Source organism: Pongo abelii, chromosome 22 (assembly GCF_028885655.2).
Source record: "Pongo abelii isolate AG06213 chromosome 22, NHGRI_mPonAbe1-v2.0_pri, whole genome shotgun sequence".
Classification (NCBI taxonomy): Eukaryota; Metazoa; Chordata; class Mammalia; order Primates; family Hominidae; genus Pongo; species Pongo abelii.
The window spans coordinates 761,936-774,375 of record NC_072007.2 but is presented as its reverse complement, the minus strand read 5'-3'; positions in this window follow the sequence as shown (position 1 = coordinate 774,375).

Genomic DNA, 12,440 nt, shown 5'->3' with positions numbered 1-12,440 from the left:
GAGTTCAGGAACATTTTTATTTTTGACCTAATACAAGGTAAATTTTTGTGACATCTGTGTCTATTGGAAAACAATGTGTTCTCTATCAGAGGGATATGCATACATTTATATTTTCACCAGACTTGTTAATTGTTTCTATTTAAATTTCCTACGTGCTTATTCGTGCTTACTTAGATTTTTTCATTATGCATCTGTCAATGATTGAGAAGTTCATGTCAAAAGGCACCCAGGCTGGGCATGGTGGCTCAAGCCTGTAATCCCAGTACTTTGGGAGGCCGAAGTGGGTAGACCATGCGGTGAGGAGTTCAAGACAACCCTGGCCAGGATGGTGAAACCCCGTCTCTACTCAAAGTACAAAAATTAGCCAGGCATGGTGGCAAGCACATGTAGTCTCAGCTACTTGGGAGGCTGAGACAAGAGAATCACGTGAACCCAGGAGGCGGAGGTTTCAGTGAGCCGAGATCATGCAACTGCACTCCAGCCTCGGCAACAGAGCGAGACTCTGACTCAAAAAGAAAAAAAAAAAAGGAATAAAGAAAAAGAAAAAGAAAAAAAGTCTGTAATGGTAAATTTGTCATTTTTCTCTCTATAGAATTTGCTTTATTTATTTGTTTAATTTATTTTTTGAGACTGAGTCTCGCTCTGTTACCCAGGCTGGAGTGCAGTGGCGCCATCTCAACTCACTGCAAGCTCCACCTCCCAGGTTCACGCCATTCTCCTGCCTCAGCCTCCCGAGTAGCTGGGACTACAGGCGCCCGCCACCATGCCTGGCTAATTTTTTTGTATTTTTAGTAGAGGCAGGGTTTCACCGTGTTAGTCAGGATGGTCTCCATCTCCTTGTGATCTGCCCACCTCTGCCTCCCAAATTGCTGGGATTACAGGCGTGAGCCACCGCACCCAGCCTACTTCATTTTTCAAAAGTCGTGTTATTAGGTATACAAGCGGCTTTACTTTTCAAAAGTCGTGTTATTAGGTATGGAAGTGGCCTGTTCCTTATCTGCAACACTTGGGACCAGAAGAGTTTCAGATTTTTTATTTTTTTCAGATTTTGCAATATTTGCATATGCACAATGAGATATCTTGAGGACGAGACCCAAGTCTAAAGCAAAATTCATTTGTGTTTCCTATACACCTTATACACTTTCCCTGAAATTAATTTTATAGAATTATTTGATTAATTTTGTTCACAAGGTTTGTATACAATCTTTGTGTGCATTGAACCATCAGAAGCAAAGATTGCCTTCATCGTATGATCAAAGAAAAATCAATTAATGAAAAGAAGAGGAAGAAAGCAAATATTTCAGGTGTGGAAATTTCCTCTTTTGGTGTCATGTTCACATTTCAAAAGTTTCAGATTGTGGAATATTTTGGGTTTTTAAATTTAGTGATGCTGACCCTGTGTAAGTTTCATAATGGTCATATGTTCTTGATGGACCAAAAATTTCATTAAAATTTTAAGTACTTTTTATTTTCACCTTGAGTTTACTTTTCCTTGCCGACTGTACGTGCTTTCTTTTCATTAGATTTCATCTAGTATTTATTTTTCACTTTGTCCTAAAATTAGCATTTTTTACCTTGTTATTTATATACTCTTTATTATTATAGTTATTTTTAAATGTTACTTTTACCTGATCTAAGAGCTTGTCTTTAGTCTGAAAATACACACTTAAATGGGTGTGTTAGGAACAAAGGAGAAAGTGCTTGTATAATTGATCTAGGAGCTTCTGCTATTTCCCAACTATAGAACAGTGACTCTGGCCTGTAATCCTAGTTGATCAAGCAGCTGAGGTGGGAGGATGGCTTGAGCCTGGAAGGTTCAGGGTGCAGTGGGCTGTGATGGTGCCACTGTACTCCAGCTTGGGTGACAGCATGAGATTTTGTGTCTAAAAAAAGAAAAAGAAAATGAAAAAGTAGGACAGTGACTCTCAAAGAGGAAGGAAATAACCTCCCTAAGACTCCTTTGAATTGTGTGAGTGATCTTTGCTTGCTCCAGTGACTGGGATATCAGTTTAGTATGCAGAGGTAAGGAATGCTAAACATATTGCATCTGTAAATTAATTCTCTCAACAAAGAAGTCATCCATTCAGAACACCCAACAGTAACCCCTTGAAAATCATTGCTCTAAAGGAAAGAAAATGAAAAACAACAACCTCAGTCAAATAAAAGGAGGGAAAGAAACGATCGAATCAGTAAAGAGAAAGTCAAACTGCTGCTGTTTGCTGTTGATATGATCATATACCTAGAAAACCCTAAAGACTCCTTCAAAAAGCTTCTAGAACTCATAAATGAATTCAGCAAAGTTTCAGGATACAAAATTAATGTACACAAATCATACCTCTGCTGTACACCAACAGCAACCAAGCTAAGAATGAAATCAAGAACTCAATGCCTTTTACAATAGCTGCAAAAAAAAAAAAATACTTAGGAATATTTCTAACCAAGGAGGTGAAAGGCCTCTACAAGGAAAACCATAAAACACTGTTGAAAGAAATCACAGATGACACAAACAAATGGAAACACATCCCATGTTCATGAATGGGTAAATCAACGTTGTAAAAATGACCATACTGCCAAAAGCTGTTTACAAATTCAATGCAAGTTCCATCAAAATAACACCATCATTTTTCCCAGAACTAGAAAAGACAATTCTAAAATTCGTATGGAACCAAAGAAAAGCCCACAGAGCCAAAGCAAGAATAAGCAAAAAGAACAAATCTGGAGGCATCACATTATCTGACTTCAAACTATACCATAAGGCTATAGTCACATGAACAGCATGGTACTGGCATAAAAATAGACCAAAGACCAATGGAACAGAATACGGAACCAAGAAAAAATTCAAATACTTACAGCCAACTGATATTTGACAAAACAAACAAAAACATAAAGTAAGGAAAAGACCCCCTATTCAGGCCGTGTGCAGTAGCTCAGGCCTGTAATCTCAGCACTTTGGAAGGCCGAGGTGGGTGGATCACAAGGTCAGGAGATGGAGACCATCCTGGCTAACACGGTGAAACCCCGTCTCTACTAAAAATACAAAAAATTAGACTGTCATGGTGGCGTGGGACTGTAGTCCCAGCTACTCGGGAGGCTGAGGCAGGAGAATAGATTGAACCAAGGAGGCAGAGCCTGCAGTGAGCCGAGATCCCACCACTGAACTCCAGCCTGGGTGACAGAGCGAGACTCCGTCTCAAAAAAAAAAAAAAAAAAAAGGCCCCCTATTCAAACAAATGTTGCTGGTGTAATTGGCAAGCCACATGTAGAAGAATGTGAATGGATCCTCATCTCTCACCTTATACAAAAATCAACTCAAGATGGAACAAAAACTTAAAACTTGAAACCATAAAAATTCTAGAAGATAACATCAGAAAAACCCTTCAAAACATTAGCTTAGGCAAAGACTTGTTGACCAATAACCTAAAAGCAAATTCAATAGAAAAAATGATAAATAGGTGAGACTTAATTTAAGTAAAAAGTTTCTGCACAGCAAAAGAAACACTGAGCATATTAAACTGACAACCCACAAAGGGGGAGAAAATCTTCACAATCCATACCTCTGAAAAGGATGAATATCCAGAATCTAGAAAGAACTCAAACAAATTAGCAAGAAAAATATGAAGAATCCCATCAAAAAATGGTCTAAGGACATGAATAGACAATTCTACAAAGAAAATATACAAATGCATACAAACATATGAAAAAAATGCTGAACATCACGAATGATCAAGGAAATGCAAATGAGAAACACAATGCAATACCACCTTACAGCTGCAAGAATGGCCATAATAAAAAATTTAAAAAATAATAGATGTTAGTTGGGATGTGCTGAAAAGGGATCACTTTTACATTTCTGCTGGGAATGTAAACTACTGCAACCACTATGGAAAACAGTGTGGTAATTCCTTAACGAACTAAAAGTAGAACTACCATTTGATTCTACAATCCCACTACTGGGTATCTACCCAGAGGAAAAGAAGTCATTATATGAAAAAGATAGCTGCACACACGTTTATAGCAACATAATATGATGTTTTATAAATATAAGTGATAAAATTCCTCAATTAAAAGTTTATTAGAGTTCATCAGTGTTGATATCATCTTTCCAAATTAAAAAAAAAGTTTTCTGTTCGTTGTTTTGGTTTTTGTTTGTTTGTTTTGATGCATGGTCTTGCTCTTTTGCTTACTGCAGCCTCAGCTTCCTGGGCATGAGTAATCCTCTCACCTCAGTGACCCAAGTAACTGGAACTACAGGTGTGCAACACCATGCCTAATTGATTTTTAAAAATTTTCTTACAGAGTCTCACTGTGTTGCCTAGGCTGGTCTGAAACATCTGTGTTCAAACTATCCTCCCACCTTGGACTGAAAAAATGTTGACATCACAGGCACAAGCCATCCTGTCTGGCCAGAAATGTTTTTCCTTATTTTTTTCTTTCTTTTTTTTTTTTTTTTTTTTTTTTTGAGACAGATTCTCTTGCTCTTTTGCCCAGGCTGGAGTGCAATTGCACGATCTTGGCTCACTGCAAGCTCCGACTCCCAGGATCACGCCATTCTCCTGTCTCAGCCTCCCGAGTAGCTGGGACTACAGGTGCCTGCCACCACGCCCGGCTAATTTTTTGTATTTTTAGTAGAGATGGGTTTTCACCGTGTTAGCTAGGATGATCTCAATCTCCTGACCCCGTGATCCGCCCACCTTCTCCTCAGAAAGTGCTGCGATTACAGGTGTGAGCCACCAGGCCTGGCCCAGAAAATTATTTTTAATAAGCTTTCTTCCTTTCTTCCCCTCTCATCTCCCATATTTATGTCTCCTAGAATCTTAACACTAAATTTTCTTTTTTCCTCACATATAACAATTATTTAGATTTAACCTTAAGATTTACTGTGTATTCTTGCTTGTTGTACATACTGTACATCTTCCTCTAACTTGAATTTATTTATTTTTCTGGAAAGTATTCTTAAGAAGTTTTTTCAGACAGTTTGAAGTTGGTAAGTTCATTGCGTCCTTTTGTCTTATGTCTTCATTCTTCCCTCACAGCAAATGTTGGCTTGCCTGGGCATATAATACTTAGACACAAGTTACAGTTCTTCATAACTTTGAAACATTATCTCTCTCTCTTTTAGTTTTTATTACTGATGAATACTATGATACCAAATTAATTCTTCAATCTCTAATAGGTAATATTTGGGTTTTACTTTTTTTCTTGAGGCATTTAGGATTTTTTTCTTTATCAGCTGAAATTTTACTATAATTTAATTTGATGAGGTTTTTGCTTCTTCCTGTTAAGCACTCAGCACGAAATTTCAATAAGAATCTCAAATCTCTCCTCCAGCTCTGGGATATTTTATTTTATTTTTTCTTTTGAGGTTTTCCTCCCCATTATTGTATATTCGCTACCTTTGTGATACTCTAATTATCAATATGTTGGTTCCTTTTTTCATGTCTCCTTATATCCATCATATACCCATCATATATACTAATGTGCCATCTTCTTGCATTACTCTCTGGAATAATCCCTTGCCTAATCTTCCAGCTCACTAATTTGCACCTTCAGCAATATGCATCCATTATTCTGCCCATCAATTCATATTTTTGTTTAAAATTCTGAAATAAAATGATTGTCAACTTAGACCCAGTAATAGTTATGCAAACTATAAATTGCCTAAATGGAAAAATACTGGGATTCAGAAAATGTACTTCCTATGTACTCTTTATGTACTCTTAGGAGAAGTAACCCTCATGCTGTTACTTGATTATGTGCTGCAGCAAATGAGGTAATAATTTAATAAAGAGGAAGACTTAGCATCAAGGGAGTGGGAAATTCGACCCTGGATTTTTTGCTTGATCACAGCGAAAGGAAGTCCCAGGAGACTGAACCAGACAGTAATCAGGCCAAGATGGTAATCAGCCCTCAAGGAAGGATAAAGATGGGGGGATCCAGGAAGGTGGAATCTGGAAAAAGTAGACTCCATACATTATAGAGCATATTTGAAACACTGAAAACTCGGAGAAATAATAACTATATATAATGTACCAAAAAGCATTTAGAAACACCAGGAAAACAAAAACTGTATGAGTGGTAGTAGAATCATAACCTCCCACATGGTTTTATAGTGAATAATATTAATAGAATTTATATTAATGCATATTAATATAATTATACTGATTGAGACAATGCTGCATTATACTAATGAAGACAATCATCCACACTAATGATACAAGTGGTGTCATATGCTACTCGTAGGTGAAGTAAGATGAGAGACTCTGAAAACTGACTGCTGGATTTGGCGATGTAATCTTAACTAGAGCAGCTATGGGGAAATGTGTGTGCCAGATAAGATGATGCGGAGGTTGTGGGAAGCATGAATGGAGTGAGTTTTAAAAGAATTGGATGAGAGAAGCTGAGGCACTGTCTCTTGACAACTTGTGGTCAAGAACAGCAGTGAAAGGAGGGAGGGTAGCTAGGAAGGCTAATGGAATCAAATACCATTCCATGCCTACCAAGACTGGAGATGATAACCAAGTTCCTAAGTTGAAGGGAATGCACTGAAAGAGAGTGAAGCTGTTGATGCTGGAGAATCGAAGGGGCAGCAGCAGGAACAGAGTACTTGAGCAGGCAAGAAGAGATAGGATATTGGGCACAAGCTGAGGGGATTACAGTTAGAAGGAGGCACAGCCCAGCCATGGTGACATGAAGGCATATGGGGATTCAGTGCAAGAAATTTGCTAGATTTCTTGGTAGAAGGTGGAATATTTTTCCTGATTGATTTTACTTTCTCAGTGAAAGGAGAAGCAAAGTCATGAGCTAGAAGGGAGATTGTCTGGAAGCAGTGAGCACTGGCTCATTGTCTGTGGCCTGAAATTTAGAGGAAGACCAGGTAGCACAATTGTGTGTTTTTTTCTCCGGCCACTTCTCAGGTAAGCTTGTGATACATTTTCTTGCTGTTGTAGTTTATTTTGATTTTTTGAGACAGAGTTTTGCTCTTGTTGCCCACGCTGGAGTGCAAAGCTGTGATCTCGGCTCACTGCAAGCTCTGCCTCCTGGGTTCAAGCGATTCTCCTGTCTCAGCCTCCTGAGGAGCTGGGGTTACAGGTGCCCACCACCATGCCCCGCTAATTTTTGTATTTTTAGTAGAGATGGGATTTCACCATTTTGGCCAGGCTGTTCTCGAACTCCTGATCTCAGGAGATCCACCCACCTCAGCCTCCAGAAGTGCTGGGATTAAGGCATGAGCCACGATGCCCAACAAGTTTGTGATAAAAATTTGCATTTAATAAGGATAAGAGTTTTGCGACAAGAGCAACAGAGATAATGGAAACAAAACTCAGGATATATAAAATGTTGTGGTTATAATGCACCATGGATTGGGTATGGAGAAAAAAATGTGAACATGAGGTGTGTGATAAAGTCATAGAAATTCATGGGTTTATGAACTGAAGTTTCCCTCAGGACAAGGTATTGCTGGAGTTGGGATACTAGAGGGAAGGATGCATAAACTTCAGGGATGGGGTTGCAGATTGATCATGGAAACTGAGGTATTGATTTTTTTTTAAATAAGGACTAGTGAATGGCCGTGGAGTAGGATGAATGCGATAGAATGAAGAACATCATTTGCTTTCCAAAAGTGACAGAGACATTGACATAAAATGAAAAGATACAAAGGTTTTGAAATACAAAATGCTGTAAATATTCATGTATATGTAATTTTTATATCACAAAGACCAGAAAAAAATGTATGGCTTTTGTTGTGGGTTGAATCGTGTGCCCTCCCATCCCAAAAATATGTTCAAGTCCTGACATCCAGTACCTATGAACATGACTTTATTGACCAACAGGATCTTTGCAGATATAATCAAGTTAAGATGAGACCACATTAGCTTAGGGTGGACCTTAATGTAATGATTTCTGTCCTAAAAAACAGAAGAAATTTTGGACACAGACACACCCAGAGGGAAAACTGTCACTTTAAGATGGAGGCAAAAACTGGAGTGATACAAGCCAGGGGATGCCAAAGATTGCTGGAAACTGAGGCTAGGAAGAGACAGGGAAGAATTCTTCTCTAGAGCTTTTAGGGAGACCATGGCCCTGCTGACATCTTGATTTCAGATTTCTATTCTCCAGAACTGTGAGAGAATTAATCTCTGTGTTTGAAGCCACCCAGTTTCTGGTACTTTGCTACAGCAGCCTGAGGAAACTAATATAGTTTTCAAACATGCATTAAAAAGCACTGAGAAACAAAGATGAAGAACAAAATATAGACTACATATGACAGCTCAAGAATTATTTTCTGTGGGAGATTGCAGAAGTGACCAAATCCTTCACTCTTGACAATGTGACATTGTAGCCCCTTATTTCTTCAAGAGCTAAAGTCTATTCCCCTATCCCTTGAAAGCTGGCATTGTGACTTGCTTTATCTGACAGAATGCACACCTCTGTTCAGTCTCTTGGGCCATTGTGACTGCTATGACTTCGTGAGCATGTAACCTGCTGGAGAATAAGACCAAGTGGGGCAGAGATCCCAGTTGAGGGCCCCACCCCATCCCAGGACCCAGCTGGTGCAGTTGACAAGGATGCGTGAGTTCTATTTTATGCAGTGTTAACTTAGAAGTTGACTCAGATGCATGCGTGAGCCTGGCTGAGGCACACTCAAACTACTGATTTATAGAATCATGAGTTAAACACATAGTAGGTTTTGTTTTTTGTTTGTTTGTTTGTTTTTGAGAAAAGGAATCTCTTGTCTCAGCCTCCTAAGTGGCTGGGATTACAGATGCATGCCACCATATGCAGCTAATTTTTGTATTTTTTGTAGAGACAGGGTTTTGCCATGTTTCCCAGACCAGTCTCGTCCTCCACTGCCTAAGTTCCCAAACTGCTGGGATTAAAGGCCTGAGCCAACTCGCCTGGCTCAAATGGTAGTTTTTGAATGCAATAGATAACATATGTCCCAGAACAGAAACCATGTAGGTCACATTCATTGATCATAATGCAATTAAATTCACAAAAGGACATAAAGAGTGGTCTGTAAGTTATTTATTCACCTCAAGATTGAAAGGAACCTGAGGACACTCTTTAAATGCAGGCTTGGATTAAAGAGGAGATCAAAATAATAGTCACATACTATTGAAAATAAATAAAAACAAAAGAAGTACATATCCAAAACAATGGAAAATAGCTTAAAATCATACTCGGAGGAAAACTTGTAACATTGGTTAAATTTATGAAACACAAGAGTGAAAATAAATTAACTTAACTTCCACTTCAAGAAAGTGGTAATAACAGTGGTAGCTGATATGCATTGAGGGTTTGTGTGTTCTAAGTCTTTCATGTGTATTACTTCATTTAATTCTCATGTCACGCTATAAAATGGGCACTTTTATATTGCTAGGTTATCGATGAGGACACTGAGGTACAGAGAACAGCATGTCTAGTAAAAGACAGACCAATTACTAAACAATATAGTACAACAAACTGAGAGGAAGTTTCCAGAGCTCAAGCTTTTTTTTTTTTGACAGAGTTTTGATCTTTTTGCCCAGGCTGGAGTGCAATGGCACTATCTCAGCTCACTGCAACCTTTGCCTCCTGGGTTCAAGCGATTCTCCTTCCTCAGCCTCCCAATTAGCTGTGATTATAGGCCTGAGCCACCACGCCCCGCTAATTTTTTGATTTTAGTAGACATGGGGTTTCACCAAGGTCGTCAGGCTGGTCTTGAACTCCTGATCTCACGTGATCCACCTGCCTCGGCCTCCCAAAGTGCTGGGATTAGAGGCATGAGCCACTGCATCTGGCCCCATGCTCTTAACACAGAACTATCTATGTCTCAGATATACAGCAGCAAAACAAAACCAGAGAAAGTGGAAAGCAGATAATACAGAAGAAACAGAGGTGAAATGAAGAATATAATACTCAGAGAATATATAGGGAATGCAAATATATTTAAGAATCAGTATAAAGGCTAAATAAAACAACAACCTCAGAAGAAACCTAAGGTTCATCCCCAAATAGGAAATCCATTCTGAATGCTCTAAGAGATAAATAACACAAACCTACAAAGAGGTGATTATTAGAATAAACTTTTCCAGAGAGCAGAACGTGTTAGGAGCTTCTTAACTTATTATATTACTTCCACAAATCCTAGTATAATCTTGATAACCAAATTATACCCTAACAGAGCAACAACAAAAACAACAATAACAACAACAACAACAACAAAAAAAGCCAGAAAACTAAAGGAAAATGTCTCAATGAATAGAACTGAAAAATTTTATGAAAAGCAGCAAACAAAATCCATCAACATATTAAAATTATTACAGTACAACAGTAATGCATGGAAATTCATCATTACTTCATTTAGCAATATAATTCATCTTATTAAGAAATATTACTTTCTAAAACATATCACCATGAAAACAAATGTCAATCAACAGGTAAAAAGTAAATTTTTTGTTAATACATATAACAGAAGAAAAAAGATCAAAACCTAGAAAAAAATACACACAAAGAGTTCATAAATAAGATGAATACCTAAACAGAAAGAAACAAGGAGTAAATAGCAAGGGGAATACAAAGGAATAAGCTTATAAGAGGATGAAGAGGCAGGGAGAGATGAATCACACCTGTAATCCCAGCACTTTGAAAGGCCAAGGCAGGAGGAGAGCTTGAGCCCAGGAGTTTGAGACAAGCCTGGGCAACATAGTGAGACCTCGACTCTACAAAAAATTTAAAAGAAAATTATCAGGTGCAGTGGTGCACACCTGTAGTTCTAGTTACTCAAGAGACTGAGGATCGGCTGAGGCTCTAATTGTATCATTGTAGTCAAGCCTGGGAGACAGGGTGAGATCCTGTCTCAAAAAATAAGAGGATGGCCAATATCTCCTACCTGGAAAAATTAACATAATGTAATGCCATAATTGTTCGCTTGATGGAAAAAGACTAAAAGGATTAATAAGAGCCAGGTTTTTTTGTTTGTTTGTTTTTGTTTTGAGATGGAGTCTTGCTCTGTCACCCAGGCTAGAGTGCAGTGGCATGTGATCTTGGCTCACTGCAATTTCAACCTCCCAGGTTGAGGCAATTCTACTGCCCCAGTCTCCCAAGTAGCTGGGACGACAGGCGTCCACCACTTAAGCAAAAACAAACACACAAACCCCAAGCTCTATTCCTAACTATACACAAATATGTGTGTAAATATATAGAAACCGATCTGAAACAACTGAGGTGAAATTGTTAATAACGGTGATTTTGGGAGGAAAAAGAAAGTAACAAGATAGAAGAGGTTGATATAGCAATGGGGACATTCATTTTAACTTAAAAAAATTAAAACATAAGCAAATATTATCTTAAACATGCATGTAATTTGCATTAGCAAAAAGAGAAATGAAGTCCCAGAAATATGCCGACATTTAAGAAAACACTACTGATGTGAAGTCATTATCCTCAGCAAACAAATCCAGGAACAGAAAACCAAACACCACGTTCTCACTTATAGTGGGAGCTTAAAAATGAGAACACATGGACACAGGAAGGGGAACAACAAACATTGGGGCCTGTCATGGGGTGAGGTTGGGGGAGGGAGAGCATTAAGAAAAATAGCTCATGCATGCTGGGCTTAATACCTAGGTGATGGGCTGACAGGTGCAGCAAACCACCATGGCACACGTTTACCTATGTAACAAATCTGCACATCCTGCCCATGTACCTCAGAACTTAAAAATAAAACAAAACGCTAGTGGTAAAATAAAGTCTCAAAATGAAAAAGTGACAGACCAATTTTTGGTTCAAATAATGGTTTTCAACCCAGGTGTCATAAAGTAAAGACAAAGAATTTGATTACATATTGCAATTAAGACATACAGCAAATGACTAGAAAAATTATTCTCAACACATATGACGGTTAGTAGCTAATTTCCTTAAGAGGAAATGGTCATAAAACAATGAATGGGGGACAATGAACACTTGAAAATGGACGAACAGCTAGGTCTGGTGGTGTGTGCCTGTGGTCCCAGCTACTCAAGAGGCTGTTGCAGGGGAATTTTTTGAGCCCAGGGTTTGGAGGCTATAGTAAGCTGTGATTGGACCACTACAGTTCAGCGTGGATGACACAGCAAGACCTTGTCTCTAATTTTTTGTTTCTTTTTGAGACGGAGTCTAGCTTTGTAGCCAGGCTGGAGTGCAATTACGCCATCTCGGTTCCCTCCAACCTCTGCCTACCAGGTTCAAGTTGTTCTTCTGCCTCAGCCACTTGAATACTTGGGACAACAGGCGCAAGCTACCACGCAGGTAATTTTTGAATTTTTAGTAGAGACGGGGTTTCCCAATGTTGGCCAGGATGGTCTCGATATCTTCATCTCGTGATCCGCCCGTCTCGGCCTCCCAAAGTGCTGGGATTGCAGGTGTGAGCCAGTGCGCCCGGCACAAAAGATTTTTTTAATTAAAAATTAAATAATTAA